Raw genomic sequence first — 17,177 nt, forward strand, 5'->3', positions numbered from 1 at the left:
AACTACTTACATATTGAGCATCAAGATCTATAGAGATAGATCAAGACGCTTGATATATTTTCAATGAGTACATACCTTGACAAGATTTTGAAGTAGTTCAAAATGGAAAAGTCAAAGAATGAGTTGTTGCATGTGTTGCAAGGTGTGAAGTTGAGTAAAGACTCAAAACCCGACCACGACAGAAAATAGAAAGAGAATGAAAAGTATGCTATGTTGTGTACCAGACCTATTGTGTACCTCGCCATAAGTTTGGCAAGAGGGTACAATAGTGATCCAAGAGTGGATCACTGGACAACGGTCAAAAATATCCTTAGTGGAATAAGGAAATGTTTCTCGGTTATGGAGGTGAAAAAGAGTTCGTCGTAAAGGGTTACGTCGATGGAAGCTTCGACACCGATCTGGATGACTCTAAGTCTCGATCTAGATACATATCGAAAGTGGGAGCAATTAGCTAGAGTAGCTCCGTGCAAAGCATTGTAGACATAGAAATTTTGCAAAATACATATGGCTCTGAATGTGGCAGACCCGTTGAGTAAATTTCTCTCACAAAACATGATCACTCTTTGGGTGTTAATCACATAGCGATGTGAACTAGATTATTGACTCTAGTAAACCCTTTGGGTGTTAGTCACATGGAGATGTGAACTAATCACATAAAGATGTGAACTATTGGTGTTAAATCACATGACGATGTGAACTAGATTATTGACTCTAGTGCAAGTGGGAGACTGAAGGAAATATTCCCTAGATGCAATAATAAAGTTATTATTTATTTCCTTATATCATGATAAATGTTTATTATTCATGCTAGAATTGTATTAACCGGAAACTTAGTACATTTGTGAATACATAGACAAATAGAATGTCACTAGTATGCCTCTACTTGACTAGCTCGTTGAATCAATGATGGTTATGTTTCCTAACCATAGACATGAGTTGTCATTTGATTAACGAGATCACATCATTAGAGAATTATGTGATTGACTTGACCCAACCGCTAGCTTAGCATGATGATCGTTTAGTTTGTTGCTATTGCTTTCTCCATAACTTATACATGTTCCTATGACTATGAGATCATGCAACTCCCGAATGCCAGAGGAACACTTTGTGTGCTACCAAATGTCACAACATAACTTGGTCATTATAAAGGTGCTCTACAGGTGTCTCCGATGGTGTTTCTTGAGTTGGCATAGATCGAGATTAGGATTTGTCACTCCAATTGTTAGAGAGGTATCTCTGGGCCCTCTCGGTAATGCACATCACTATAAGCCTTCCAAGCAATGTGACTAATGAGTTAGTTACAGGATGTTGCATTACGGAACAAGTAAAGAGACTTGCCGGTAACGAAATTGAACTAGGTATTGAGATACCGACGATCGAATCACGGGCAAGTAACATACCGATGACAAAGGGAACAACGTATGTTGTTATGCGGTTTGACCGATAAAGATCTTCGTAGAATATGTAGGAGCCAATATGAGCATCCAGGTTCCGCTATTGGTTATTGACCGGAGATCTGTTTCGGTCATGTCTACATAGTTCTCGAACCCGTAGGGTCCGCACGCTTAACGTTCTGTGACTATTTGTATTATGAGTTATGTGATTTGATGACTGAAGTTTGTTCGGAGCCCGGATGAGATCAGGGACATGACGAGGAGTCTAGAAATGGTCGAGACGTAAAGATTGATATATTGGAAGGCTATATTCGGACATCGGAAAGGTTCCGAGTGATTCAGGTATCTTTCGGAGTACTGGAGAGTTACGGGAATTCGTATTGGGCCTTAATGGGCCATACGGGAAAGGAGAGAAAGGCCTCAACGGTGGCCGCGCCCTTTCCCCATGGTCTGGTCCGAATTGGACTAGGGAAAGGGGGTGCCCCCTTCCTTCCTTCTCCTTCTCCCTTCCCTTTTTCCTATTTCATGTAGGAGGTGGAATCCTAGTAGGACTAGGAAGTCCTAGTAGGACTCCATACTTTGGGCGCGCCCTATGAGGGTCGGCCTCCACCTCCCTCCATCCTTTATATACGTGGCCAGGGGGCACCCCATAGAGACACAAGTTGATCATTGATCTCTTAGCCGTGTGCGGTGGCCCCCTCCACTATAATCCACCTCGGTCATATCGTAGCGGTGCTTAGGAGAAGCCCTGTTCCGGTAGCATCATCAGCACCGTCATCACGCCGTCGTGCTGACGAAGCTCTCCCTCGACACTCTGCTAGATCGTCAGTTCGTGGGACGTCACCGAGCCGGACGTGTGTAGATCGCGGAGGTGTCGTACTTTTGGTACTAGGAGTGGTCGATCGTGAAGACGTACGACTACATCAATCGCGTTGGCATAATGCTTCCGCTTACGGTCTACGAGGGTACGTGGACAACACTTTTCCCCTCTCGTTGCTATGCATCAGCATGATCTTGCGTGTGCGTAGGAATATTTTTGAAATTACTGCGTTACCCAACACTAAGTGTTCCTCCGGTATTCGGGAGTTGCATAATCTCATAGTCATAGGAACATGTATAAGTCATGAAGAAAACAATAGCAATAAAACTGAACGATCAACATGCTAAGCTAATGGATGGGTCTTGTCCATCACATCATTCTCTAATGATGTGATATCGTTCATGAAATGACAAACATGTCTATGGTCAGGAAACTTAACCGTCTTTGATTAACGAGCTAGTCTAGTAGAGGCATACTAGGTACACTTTGTTTTGTCTATGTATTCACACATGTATCAAGTTTCGGTTAATGCAATTCTAGCATGAATAATAAACACTTATCATGATATAAGGAAATAAAATAATAACTTTATTGTTGCCTCTAGGGCATATTTCCTTCATGGTTCTATCCCTTTGTTTACGCACATCTAGTTTGACTATGCACCTCTTATCATGCTCAAGTCCATAATGTTACGACATAAATTGTTGAAGTCAACCCTTATGTTGCACGGGATACACTATGCAAGAGTTGATAATTAGGAATGAAGTTAGTAAAAGGATTAAACAAATGGTTAGAATTGAAAACTAATTGAAGTTGAAGACTGTTACCACTGATTTTTGAAACCCCTTCTTCAAGAAGATCCCAAATTATACCGTAGTTAGCAAACTGTCCATACATGAACTTTTGCAAATATGGCAGTTCTTATGCCTCATGATCCCTAATAATCAATATGAAGCACTTATGAATTTTAAATAGTTGACATGAAAACTAGCTTATGGAAGTAATATTGGGAAGAGGAACCGTCTAAGAAGGGTAAAAAAATCAACATGACCTTTGCTAGATATTTAACATATTGAATACCAGAAATTTGATGAATCAGAAGTTAATTAGCGTTTCACCAAAACGTTGGCAGTCATTTTTAAATCCCTGTAAATAACATGCTAAGCCCATGCACTTGTCATATGTAAGTAAAATCGACTAAATTCCACTCATATGTAAGCAACTGAAACATGCTAATCCCATGCACTTGCACAATGTGAGATATTACAATGCCACTTATATTGACTGACATAAATGAAATTCGGCATGACCTTTGCTTAAAAAGTGAACATATTGAGTGACAGAAATTTGGCGAAAAAGAAATGAATCAAAGTTTCACCAAAATGTTGGCACTCATTGTTGAATCCCTGCAAATCAAATAGTACATGTACAACACGGCAGATGGGTACCATTGCCACTTTATATTGGAATGCAAAAATAATAATCAAACCACATTGCCACTGCCCATTGCAGTGCAAAAACATGTATCTGGAGGCTAATTAACCTACCTAAATTAAGGTAGTAGATGAATATTACATCAATCACACAGGAAGATGAAACCCTAAAGCATAATTTAATCTACAAAATATCTAGAAGTAGACCCTAACCCTACCTAATTAGAGCCAATCTATAATGTATCTAGAGTAATAATGGATGGGAGGGGAGATACTATACCATGGGTGGCTCCGATGGCGGACAAAAGTGCGGAGGAACGGCTGTTGCGACGGTTGTGGTGGCGGACGGCGTGGAAGGAGCCTCCGGTGGATAGGAGGGACGATGGAGTGATACGGGTGCACACAGAAGCGGGGGAACCTACAAGACTACTAAAAATGGATTAGTCTAGGTCAGGCAAGCATGGGGGGTAAGTTTGCAGAGTGAGAAGTGGCGTGCGGGCACAGACGCCAGCCACTGCACAGTTTGTCATATTTTGGAATTTTTGGCGTGGCTTGCCGAAATGTAGTTGTGGCGAACATGTTTCCACACACCGCCACTGGTTTATGTAGTGCCCACCACTGCTCTTCCCATCTCGCGGGCTAATTTGTAAGAGTTTACTTGTGACAGTATTAGTTGACGCCCATCACTGGAATGGATGTAGCTATGTGGGGTATGTTTTCCTAACCGCCACTACTACTTTCTCAAATTCGATTTATGTCTCACATGCTCCCACCCGACCGACCCTCTAACTAGCATGTCCATAGCATCCCAAGGTTAAAGATCACAAAACACACCTACTACACTAGAAAGTCAATCAATCTATGGGCGACACGTATAGTAGACCTTCTTTTTATGAATACCTTTTGCTAGTGATGATAACTTGAGCATCTCTGATTAGCGCAGGGACCAACTCCTCTGGCAGTACCAACTCCTATGGCAACTTCTCTGGAAGTATGGCGCAATCCTCGACTTACTTCACCCTCTCCTTCGTTTGCATTCAAACTGTATCGGGAACCGTCCTGGTTAAGTGATTGTTGCTCATGTCCTTCTTTAGCCGGCCAGGGCAACCCAATAGTTGGGTCAATAGAGAGGCCGGTCACACCCCCTCCCTATGGTACATGACTTGAACCATCGGAACCAGGACTCCTATTCACAACAACCAAGGCGACTTGGAACCATTCAGCCGGCAATCACAAAGTCCAAATATTGGGTTGACACTACAAAAAAAGGAAAATCTGTGACATTATGGCCCGAATGAATTTTTTGATGTCATGGTTATGACACTTCTATGACGATAATTGTGACAGAAATATGTATCATCATAGATGTGGTGGGCTCCTACTTCTATGACAAAAAATCATAACAAAAGATGGGCTTTTCATCCTCGGCGAGCCGAGGACGCACCTGCATGACATTCTTTGGGGCATCCATGGCATAAACAATCATGGTAGAAGTGAGGGCGAGGAAATTTTCATGGGGTTCCCGCTTACGGTGGGTGGTCGGGGCCGAGCGATGTAGTGTGGTTTGCGTGTTTATCTCTCGCACGTGCGCGTGGTGCGAGCCATGTCACTATAACTGAACCCAAGCGAGAGGTGTTTGCTTACTGAACCCGAGCAATTGCACTACTACGTACTGAAGCCTATCGATCAATCCCTTCGCTGCAAACTAAACCTGATTGACTCCTTCGCTATTAACTGAACCCGATTGGTCACTGCTGCTACTTACTGAAGCCGATCGAACCCCTGCAAGATGTAGCTAGCCGGTTGGGGGTTGCCTCTAGATGAACAATGCCCGTTGCTGCCCCGTGTACAATACGTAGAATGAGTCGAGACGTGGTGAGTCGACCTAGCCGGTTGGTTGGTTGTGGATGAATAGTTCCTGGTGGAGGTTGGATGAATAGGACCCCGGCCGTGTGTAGGCGGTTGCCACTGGATGAACAAGACACCGAGGAGGCTACCACACGCCCCAGCCGATTGGGGGGTGGATGAGCAGGACCCCAGTGGAGGTTGGATGAACAGTAGGCGGTGGAGGCTGGATAAACAATAGCCCGTGGATGAATAGTAGCTCGTGGAGGCTGGAGAAAGTCGACGGTGGATGAACAGTAGCAGGTGGAGGCTGGAGGAAGTCGACGGTGGATGCACAATAGCCTGTGAAGGAAGTGGACGGTGGATGAACAGTAGCCCGTGGAGTCCGGTTTTGCAGTACGCCACACCGCCCCCGATGAACAGGACCCCGTTTCGACCGTAGGAACTCGAGCAGAAGTCTGTTTCCTCCGTTTGCGGTACGCCACACCCCTCCCGAGCAACAAGACCCCTTTTCGACCATAGGCATTTGGCGACAACTCTGTTCCTTCGTTTTGCGGTATGCCAGACCCTTCCCGATGAACATGACCCTGTTTCGACCATACGCGGTCGAACAGAAGGCTGTTTCCTTCGTTCTGCGGTACACCAGACCTCATTTTAGCCGTTCTGTCCAAGTCGGTTGGCTCCCGATGAACATGACGTATTCCGACCCAATCGGTTGCCTCCCGATGAACACGGCATTGTTTCCTCCGTTCTGACCCAGCCGGTTGGCTTTCGATAAACAGGACGTCGTCGTTGTACGTGTTTGATACCCCACCCGTATGTAAGTATGTACATAGCTGTATTTACTTTCTTGCAGCATGGTTGTACGTATGTGTTTCTTCAACGCGGATATTCTTGCTTCAGCCGCCCAAACCGCTGCCCACGGTACCGCCTGCTCCTGCCTTCCATGGCCGGCTATGCTACCGTGCAGGCCTCACCGGCCCACCCTACTCCCATCACTGTACAAGCCATTCCTCTACTCACCAACACCTCCTATTATTCTCTGGCGATGGTAGCCTCACACCGCAGCTGTCGTGGAATTGTCACGGCAGATGTCCTAGTGTGAGGACTTAGTCATGGAGCCATCGCGATGAGGTTAGCTTAAAAGGGTTAATTAGGACAAAGGACACGGAGAGTTTATATTGGTTCGGCCCCTTACAGTGAAGGTAAAAGCCTAATCCAGTTGGAGGTGGTATTGTTAGGGTTTCGATGAGCAGGGAGCGAATACGCTTAACCCGACTATCGATCTGTTATTTCTTGTCCTAAGCCGTCGTTGGGTCATCCCCTTATATACATGGGTTGATGCCCTGCGGCCTACAGAGTCGGCCGGCTTATACAATGTATCCGGCTCGGTGACCTTTCTTACATGCCTTACAATACAAGTCTATATACATGGCGGTTTATATCCGCGAGCCTTAAGCCGCCTTCGGGTTTGGGCCCTCTACTAAGCCTATCTATGAATCGCCATTGTTAATATGCTCTTGGGCTTCATTGAGATGAACCGCCATAGGGATGACCCGGCCCCACCTGGGCGGGTCATACCTAATAGTCATATCCCCAACATTAGGCCCCAGGTTGATTTGAACTTGTTCATGTCAATCTTCAACACTTAGAAAAATCCTTCCTCCTCTTACTGTGAAGTATTGTAACCCTACATGACGTCGCGTCCAAAAGTTGCGATAACCCAACATGACGTCATCTGCAATAAATGTTATATAGAATCCAAATCTTAATAAATCTCCTTCTTTACTGACTCTCCAAAAATCGAGGCACCCGTGCCGACACATATCCATTTTACTGTTCCTCGATTCCCGCGCCTGCCGTTTGTACTTCCAAGCCTATAAATAGGGCCACAGAGTCACCTTCCATTCTTCTCCTTTTCCTTCTCGTCTTCTTCCTGCTAGCGATGCACCACCCTGCACGAACCCGGCCGCCATCGACCTTCGTCTCCGACCTCAACTCCGGCCGCTGCATCACCCTGAACGGACCAGAAAAACCGCGGCGCCACTCCCCTGTCCTATCAGCATTAGTAAGTCTGCTTTCATCATAGATCTGTCATTAGGTTTCATCGGTGTTCATTGGTGTTCGTCGCCACCCTTCTTTCTCGTTGTTTAGATCCATGGATTAGATCCGAAAACCGCATAAATCTTGCGCGGTAGTAATTTTAGCACATGTTTCTATTATCAGAATATATCGTTATCGCGACACATCTTCCTCTAAAGGCACCTCTGCTTTTCCACTGTTGCCTCTGTATATTTCGAATTTATTCCCTTTTCTGAACAGCGATAGATCCAAATTTATAGCCTCAATCCGTGGAACCTGTTTGTCCTAATACTTAGCAAAATTTTACTCTTGGTAGATCTTGAATGCCTTTAGTCATGGCGGCTTATTCTGCCGGTTTATCATTACTTCATATATCATTAGCCCTTACTTAAGCCGCCATTCTGAACATGCACTGCAATTGTTGACTTGTATCCCTCTGATTAATTTGAGCCAGCAAATTATTTCTTGTCTTTAGGTTGTCCTTTCACCATGCCGCCCAAGACAATTACGACCTGTAACTGGGTTCCCTCCACCGTTACTGAGAGCACCTTGAAGGATTTTGTCACCGTTGGATATTTGCCAGATAAGAGTGTCATGCATTACCGTGCTCCTGACCCAGGCGAAGAGAGACCTCAGCCAAGGGACGGTGAAGCTATCGTATTTACTGATCATATAAATCGGGGCTTCTCGCCACTTGGCTCTAAGTTCTTTAGAGATATCCTGCACTTCTTCAAACTCCATCCGCAAGACATTGGACCCAATTCAATATCAAACATTGATAACCCACAAGTATAGGGGATCGCAACAGTTTTCGAGGGTAGATTATTCAACCCAAATTTATTGATTCGACACAAAGGGAGCCAAAGAATATTCTCAAGTATTAGCAGCTGAGTTGTCAATTCAACCACACCTGGAAACTTAATATCTGCAGCAAAGTGTTTAGTAGCAGAGTAATATGATAGTAGTGGTAACGGTAGAAAAAGTAATATTTTTGGTTTTATAGTGATTGTAACAGTAGCGACGGAAAAGTAAATAAGCAAAGAACAATATATGAAAAGCTCGTAGGCATTGGATCAGTGATGGATAATTATGTCGGATGCAATCGATCATGCAACAGTTATAACATAGGGTGACACAGAACTAGCTCCAGTTCATCAATGTAATGTAGGCATGTATTCCGAATATAGTCATACATGCTTATGGAAAAGAACTTGCATGACATCTTTTGTCCTACCCTCCCGTGGAAGCGGGGTCCTATTGGAAACTAAGGGATATTAAGGCCTCCTTTTAATAGAGTACCGGACCAAAGCATTAACAAATAGTGAATACATGAACTCCTCAAACTACGGTCATCACTGGTAATAATCCCAATTATTGTCACTTTGGGGTTAAGGGATCATAACACATAATAGGTGACTATAGACTTGCAAGATAGGATCAAGAACTCTCATATATTGATGAAAACATAATAGGTTCAGATCTGAGATCATGGCACTCGGGCCCTAGTGACAAGCATTAAGCATAGCAAAGTCATAGAAACATCAATCTCAGAACATAGTGGATACTAGGGATCAAACCCTAACAAAACTAACTCGATTACATGATAAATCTCATCCAACCCATCACCGTCCAGCAAGCCTACGATGGAATTACTCACGCACGGCAGTGAGCATCATGAAATTGGCGATGGAGGAAGGTTGATGATGAGGATGGCGACAGATTCCCCTTGCTGGATCCCCGAACGGACTCCAGATCAGCCCTCCCGAGAGATTTTAGGGCTTGGCGGCGGCTCCGTATTGTAAAACGCGATGAATCCTTCTCCCTGATTTTTCTCTCCCCGAACACGAATATATGGAGTTGGAGTTGAGGTCGGTCGAGCGACAGGGGGCCCACGAGGTAGGGGCGCTCCTAGGGGGTAGGCGCGCCCCCACCATCATGGACAGGGTGTGGCCCCCTAATGTGGATTCTTCTTCCAGTATTTTTTATAAATTCCAAGAATAATCTTCGTTGATTTTTAGGTCATTCTGAGAACTTTTATTTCTGCACAAAAATAACATCATGGCAATTCTGCTGAAAACAATGTCAGTCCGGGTTAGTTCCATTCAAATCATGCAAGTTAGAGTCCAAAACAAGGGCAAAAGTGTTTGGAAAAGTAGATACGACGGAGACGTATCAACTCCCCCAAGCTTAAACCTTTGCTTGTCCTCAAGCAATTCAGTTGATAAACTGAAAGTGATAAAGAAAAACTTTTAGAAACTCTGTTTGCTCTTGTTGTTGTAAATATGTAAAGCCAGTATTCAAGTTTTCAGCAACGATTATGAACTAACCATATTCACAATAACATTTAGGTCTCTTGTTTACTCATATCAATGGCATAATCAGCTAGCGAGTAATAATAACAAATCTCGGATGACAACACTTTCTCAAAACAATCATGATATGATATAACAAGATGGTATCTCGCTAGCCCTTTCTGAGACCTCAAAACATAAATGCAGAGTACCTTTAAAAATTAAGGACTGACTAGACATTGTAATTCATGGTAAAAGAGATCCAGTCACAGTCATACTCAATGTAAACTAACAGTAATGGATGCAAATGACAGCGGTGCTCTCCAACTGGTGCTTTTTAACAAGAGGATGATGACTCGGCATAAAAGTAAATGGATAGGCCTTTCGCAGAGGGAAGCATGGATTTGTAGAGGTGCCAGAGCTCGGTTTTGAAATAGATATGAATAATATTTTGAGCGGTATACTTTCATTTTCAACATAACAACCGAGAGATCTCGATATCTTCCATGCTACACACATTATAGGAGGTTCCCAAGCAGAATGGTAAAGTTTATACTCCCCCACCACCAACAAGCATCAATGCATGGCTTGCCCGAAACAACGGGTGCCTCCAACTAACAACAATCCTGGGGGAGTTTTGTTTGCAATTATTTTGATTTGATTTGCTTAAAGCATGGGACTGGGCATCCCAGTGACCAGACATTTTCTCGTGAGTGAGGAGCAGAGTCCACTCCTCTTGAGAGTAACCCGCCTAGCATGGAGGATACAGATAGCCCTAGTTGATACATGAGCTATTCGAGCATACAAAACAGAATGTTTATTTGAAGGTTTAGAGTTTGGCACTGATACGTCTCCAACGTATCTATAATTTTTGATTGTTCCATGCTATTATATTATCAACCTTGGATGTTTTATATGCATTTATATGCTATTTTACATGATTTTTGGGACTAACCTATTAACCTAGAGCTCGGTGCTAGTTTCTGTTCTTTCCTTGTTTTAGAGTATCGCAGAAAAGGAAAATCAAACGGAGTCCAATTAACCTGAAACTTCACGGAACTTATTTTTGGAAGGAAAGCAACCCGGGAGACTTGGAGTCCACGTCAGGGAAGCAACGAGGAAGCCACGAAGCAGGGGGCACGCCCTCCACCCTCGTGGGCCCCTCGTGGCCCCCCCGACGTACTTCTTCCGCCTATATATCTCCATATACCCTAAAACTACCGGGGAGCACAATAGATCGGGAGTTCCACCGCCAGAAGCCTCCGTAGCCACTGAAAGCCAATCTAGACCCGTTCCGGCACATTGCCGGAGGGAGAATCCCTCTCCGGTGGCCATCTTCATTATCCCGGTGCTCTCCATGACGAGGAGGGAGTAGTTCTCCCTCGGGGCTGAGGGTATGTACCAGTAGCTATGTGTTTGATCTCTCTCTCTCTCATGTTCTTGAGGTGATACGATCTTCATGTATCGCGAGCTTTGCTATTATAGTTGGATCTTATGTTTCTTCTCCCCCTCCATTCTCCTGTAATGGATTGAGTTTTCCCTTTGAAGTTATCTTATCGGATTGAGTCCTTAAAAATTTGAGAACACTTGATGTATGTCTTGCCGTGCTTATCTGTGGTGACAATGGGACATCACGTGATTCACTTGATGTATGTTTTGGTGATCAACTTGCGGGTTCCGCCCATGAACCTATGCATAGGGGTTGGCACAGGTTTTCATCGTGATTCTCTGGTAGAAACTTTGGGGCACTCTTTGAGGTCCTATGTGTTGGTTGAATAGATGAATCTGAGAATGTGTGATGCATATCATATAATCATACCCACGGATACTTGAGGTGACATTGGAGTATCTAGGTGACATTAGGGTTTTGGTTGATTTGTGTCTTAAGGTATTATTCTAGTACGAACTCTAGGGCTGTTTGTGACACTTATAGGAATAGCCCAACGGATTGATTGGAAAGAATAACTTTGAGGTGGTTTCATACCCTACCATAATCTCTTTGTTTGTTCTCCGCTATTAGTGACTTTGGAGTGACTCTTTGGTGCATGTTGAGGGATAGTTATGTGATCCAATTATGTTATTATTGTTGAGAGAACTTGCACTAGTGAAAGTATGAACCCTAGGCCTTGTTTCAACGCATTGCAATACCGTTTGTGCTCACTTTTATCATTATTTACCTTGCTGTTTTTATATTTTCAGATTACAAATACCTTTATCTACCATCCATATACCACTTGTATTACCATCTCTTCGCCGAACTAGTGCACCTATACAATTTACCATTGTATTGGGTGTGTTGGGGACACAAGAGACTCTTTGTTATTTGGTTGCAGGGTTGCTTGAGAGAGACCATCTTCATCCTACGCCTCCTACGGATTGATAAACCTTAGGTCACCCACTTGAGGGAAATTTGCTACTGTCCAACAAACCTCTTCACTTGGAGGCCCAACAACGTCTACAAGAAGAAGGTTGTGTAGTAGACATCAAGCTCTTTTCTGGCGCCGTTGCCGGGGAGGTGAGTGCTTGAAGGTATATCTTTAGATCTTGCAATCGATTCTTTTAGTTTCTTGTTTTATCACTAGTTTAGTTTATAAAAGAAAACTGCAAAAAAAATGGAATTGAGTTTACCTCATACGCTTCATCTTTTTAATATCTTTCGTGAGTATGATGGAAAGGAAAATTGTGCCAAAGTGTTAGAAGAAGAATGCATTAAAATGTTTGGCACCAAATATTTGAATGATGAGCATGATTGCAATGTTGTTAGTACGAATTCCTTGAATATCCATGATGCTAATGATATGCAAAGCCACAAGCTTGGGGAAGCTATGTTTGATGAAGATGATATTTTTTTCCCCAAGTTTTGATGAGCAAATTTATTATGATGAAAGCATGCCTCCTATTTATGATGATTATTGTGATGACTTGTATGATATAAAGAATAATGATATCCATGAAACTTGTCGTCATGATTTTAGTTTTCAATTGGATTATGCCTCACATGATAATTATTTTGTTGAGTTTGCTCCCACTATTATTCATGAGAAGTATTTTGCTTATGTGGAGAGTAGTAAATTTTCTATGCTTGTAGACCATGAAAAGAATGCTTTAGGTGCTGGTTATATTGTTGAATTCATTCATGATGCTACTAAAAATTATTATGAGGGAGGAACATATGCTTGTAGGAATTGCAATAATATCAAGTTTCCTCTCTATGTGCTTAAAGTTTCAAAGTTATGCTTGTTTTGCCTTCCTATGCAAGTTGATTCTTGTTCCCACAAGTTGTTTGATCACAAAATCCCTATGCATAGGAAGTGGGTTAGGCTTAAATGTGCTAGTCATATTCTTTATGATGCTCTCTTTATGTTTCAATTCTTATCTTTTATGTGAGCGTCATTGAAATCATCATGCCTAGCTAGGGGCGTTAAACGATAGCGCTTGTTGGGAGTCAACCCAACTTTATTTTTGTCCCTTTCTTTTTGCTCCTGTTTATTAATAAATAATTCATATAGCCTCTGTTTATATGTGGTTTAATGCTTTTAATTAGTGTTTGTGCCAAGTAGAACCTTTGGGAAGACTTGGGGAAAGTCTTGTTGATCTTGCTGTAAAAAACTGAAACTTTAGCGCTCACGAGAATTGCTGCCATTTTTTATTGGAGAGTGCTATTTAGTTAATTCTTTTTTAAGATGATTAATATAAAAATTCCTCAGGTCCAGCAACTTATTTGAGAATTTTATGAGTTCCATAAGTATACGTTTGATTCAGATTACTACAGACTGTTCTGTTTTTGACAGATTCTGTTTTTCGTGTGTTGTTTGCTTATTTTGATGAATCTATGGCTAGTGAAATAGTTTATAAACCATAGAGAAGTTTGAATACAGTAGGTTTAACACCAATATAAATAAATAATGAATTCATTACAGTACCTTGAAGTGGTGTTTTGTTTTCTTTTGCTAACGGAGCTCACGAGTTTTCTGTTAAGTTTTGTGTTGTGAAGTTTTCAAGTTTTGGGTAAAGATTCGATGGACTATGGAATAAGGAGTGGCAAGATCCTAAGATTGGGGATGACCAAGGAACCCCAAGGTAATATTCAAGGATGACCAAGAGCCTAATCTTGGGGATGCCCCGGAAGGCATCCCCTCTTTCGTCTTCGTTCATCGGTAACTTTACTTGGAGCTATATTTTTATTCGCCACATGATATGTGTTTTGCTTGGAGCATCATTTTATTTTATTTAGTTTTTTCTTGCTGTTTGAATAAAATACCAAGATATTAAATTATTAAATGCTATAGAGTCTTCATATAGTTGCATAATTATTCGACTACTCATTGATCTTCACTTATATCTTTCAGAGTAGTTTGTTGTTGCTCTAATGCTTCACTTATAACTTCTTAGAGCACGGTGGTGGTTTTATTTTATAGAAATTAATGAACTCTCATGCTTCACTTATATCATTTTGAGAGTCTTTAGAACAGCATGGTAATTTGCTTTGGTTATGAAATTAGTCCTAAATATGATGGGCATCCAAGAGGGCTATAATAAAAACTTTCATATAAAGTGCATTGAATACTATGAGAAGTTTGATACTTGATGATTGTTTTGAGATATGGAGATGATGATATTAGAGTCATGCTAGTTGAGTAGTTGTGAATTTGAGGAATACTTGTGTTGAAGTTTGTGATTCCCGTAGCATGCACGTATGGTGAACCGTTATGTGATGAAGTCGGAGCATGATTTATTTATTGATTGTCTTCCTTATGAGTGGCGGTCGGGGACGAGCGATGGTCTTTTCCTACCAATCTATCCCCCTAGGAGCATGTGCATAGTACTTTGTTTCGATAACTAATAGATTTTTGCAACAAGTATGTGAGTTCTTTATGACTTATGTTGAGTCCATGGATTATACGCACTCTCACCCTTCCACCATTGCTAGCCTCTCTAATGCCGCGCACCTTTCACCGGTATCATACACCCACCATATACCTTCCTCATAACAGCCACCATACCTACCTATTATGGCATTTCCATAGCCATCCCGAGATATATTACCATGCAACTTTCCACCGTTCCGTTTACTATGACACGCTCAATCATTGTCATATTGCTTTGCATGATCATGTAGTTGACATCGTATTTGTGGCAAAGCCACCGTTCATAATTCTTTCATACATGTCACTCATGAGTCATTGCACATCCCGGTACACCGCCGGAGGCATTCATATAGAGTCATATCTTGTCCTAAGTATCGAGTTGTAATTCTTGAGTTGTAAGTAAATAAAAGTGTGATGATCATCATTATTAGAGCATTGTCCCAGTGAGGAAAGGATGATGGAGACTATGATTCCCCCACAAGTCGGGATGAGACTCCGGACAAAAATAAATAAATAAAAGAGGCCAAAGAAGCCCCAAAAAAAGAGAAAAGAGGCCATAAAAAAGAAAAGGCCCAAATAAAAAATAAAAAATGAGAGAAAAAGATAGAAGGGACAATGCTACTATCCTTTTACCACACTTGTGCTTCAAAGTAGCACCATGATCTTCATGATAGAGAGTCTCCTATGTTGTCACTTTCATATACTACTGGGAATCTTTCATTATAGAACTTGGCTTGTATATTCCAATGATGGGCTTCCTCAAAATTCCCTAGGTCGTCGTGAGCAAGCGAGTTCGGATGCATACCCACTAGTTTCTTTTGTTGAGCTTTCATACATTTATAGCTCTAGTGCATCCGTTGCATGGCAATCCCTACTCACTCACATTGATATCTATTGATGGGCATCTCCATAGCCTTTTGATACGCCTAGTTGATGTGAGACTATCTTCTCCTTTTTGTCTTCTCCACAACCACCATTCTATTCCACCTATAGTGCTATGTCCATGGTTCACGCTCATGTATTGCGTGAAGATTGAAAAAGTTTGAGAACACCAAAAGTATGAAACAATTGCTTGGCTTGTCATAGGGGTTGTGCATGATTTAAATTCTTTGTGTGGTGAAGATGGAGCATAGCCAGACTATATGATCTTGTAGGGATAGCTTTCTTTGGCCATGTTATTTTGAGCAGACATGATTACTTGGTTAGTATGCTTGAAGTATTATTATTTTTATGTCAATATTAAACTTTTGTCTTGAATCTTATGGATCTGAATATTCTTGCCACAATAAAGAGAACTACATGGAAAAATATGTTAGGTAGCATTCCACATCAAAAATTCTGTTTTTATCATTTACCTACTCGAGGACGAGCATGAATTAAGCTTGGGGATGCTGATACGTCTCCAACGTATCTATAATTTTTTATTGTTCCATGCTATTATATTATCAACCTTGGATGTTTTATATGCATTTATATGCTATTTTATATGATTTTTGGGACTAACCTATTAACCTAGAGCCCATTGCTAGTTTCTGTTTTTTCCTGGCTTTAGAGTATCGCAGAAAAGGAAAATCAAACGGAGTCCAATTGACCTGAAACTTCACGGAACTTATTTTTGGAAGGAAAGCAACCCGGGAGACTTGGAATCCACGTAAGGGAAGCAACGAGGAAGCCACGAGGCAGGGGGGTGCGCCCACCCCCCTGGGCGCGCCCTCCACCCTCATGGCCCCCTGACGTACTTTTTCCGCCTATATATCTCCATATACCCTAAAACTACCGGGGAGCACAATAGATCGGGAGTTCCGCTGCCAGAAGCCTCCGTAGCCACCGAAAGCCAATCTAGACCCGTTCCGGCACCCTGCCGGAGGGGGAATCCCTCTCCGGTGGCCATCTTCATTATCCTGATGCTCTCCATGATGAGGAGGGAGTAGTTCTCCCTCGGGGCTGAGGGTATGTACCAGTAGCTATGTGTTTGATCTCTCTCTCTCTCTCTCTCTCTCTCGTGTTCTTGAGGTGATACGATCTTGATGTATCGCAAGCTTTGCTATTATAGTTGGATCTTATGTTTCTTCTCCCTCTCTACTCTCTTGTAATGGATTGAGTTTTCCCTTTGAAGTTATCTTATCGGATTGAGTCTTTAAAGATTTGAGAACACTTGATGTATGTCTTGCCGTGCTTATCTGTGGTGACAATGGGATATCACGTGATTCACTTGATATATGTTTTGGTGATCAACTTGCGGGTTTCGCCCATGAACCTATGCATAGGGGTTGGCACACGTTTTCGTTGTGATTCTCCGGTAGAAACTTTGGGGCACTCTTTGAGGTCCTATGTGTTGGTTGAATAGATGAATCTGAGATTGTATGAGGCATATCGTATAATCATACCCACGAATACTTGAGGTGACATTGGAGTATCTAGGTGACATTAGGGTTTTGGTTGAT

The sequence above is a fragment of the Triticum urartu genome, chromosome 6A (genome assembly GCF_056163025.1).
Source record: "Triticum urartu cultivar PI428250 chromosome 6A, HENAU_Tu73, whole genome shotgun sequence".
In the NCBI taxonomy this organism is placed as follows: Eukaryota; Viridiplantae; Streptophyta; class Magnoliopsida; order Poales; family Poaceae; genus Triticum; species Triticum urartu.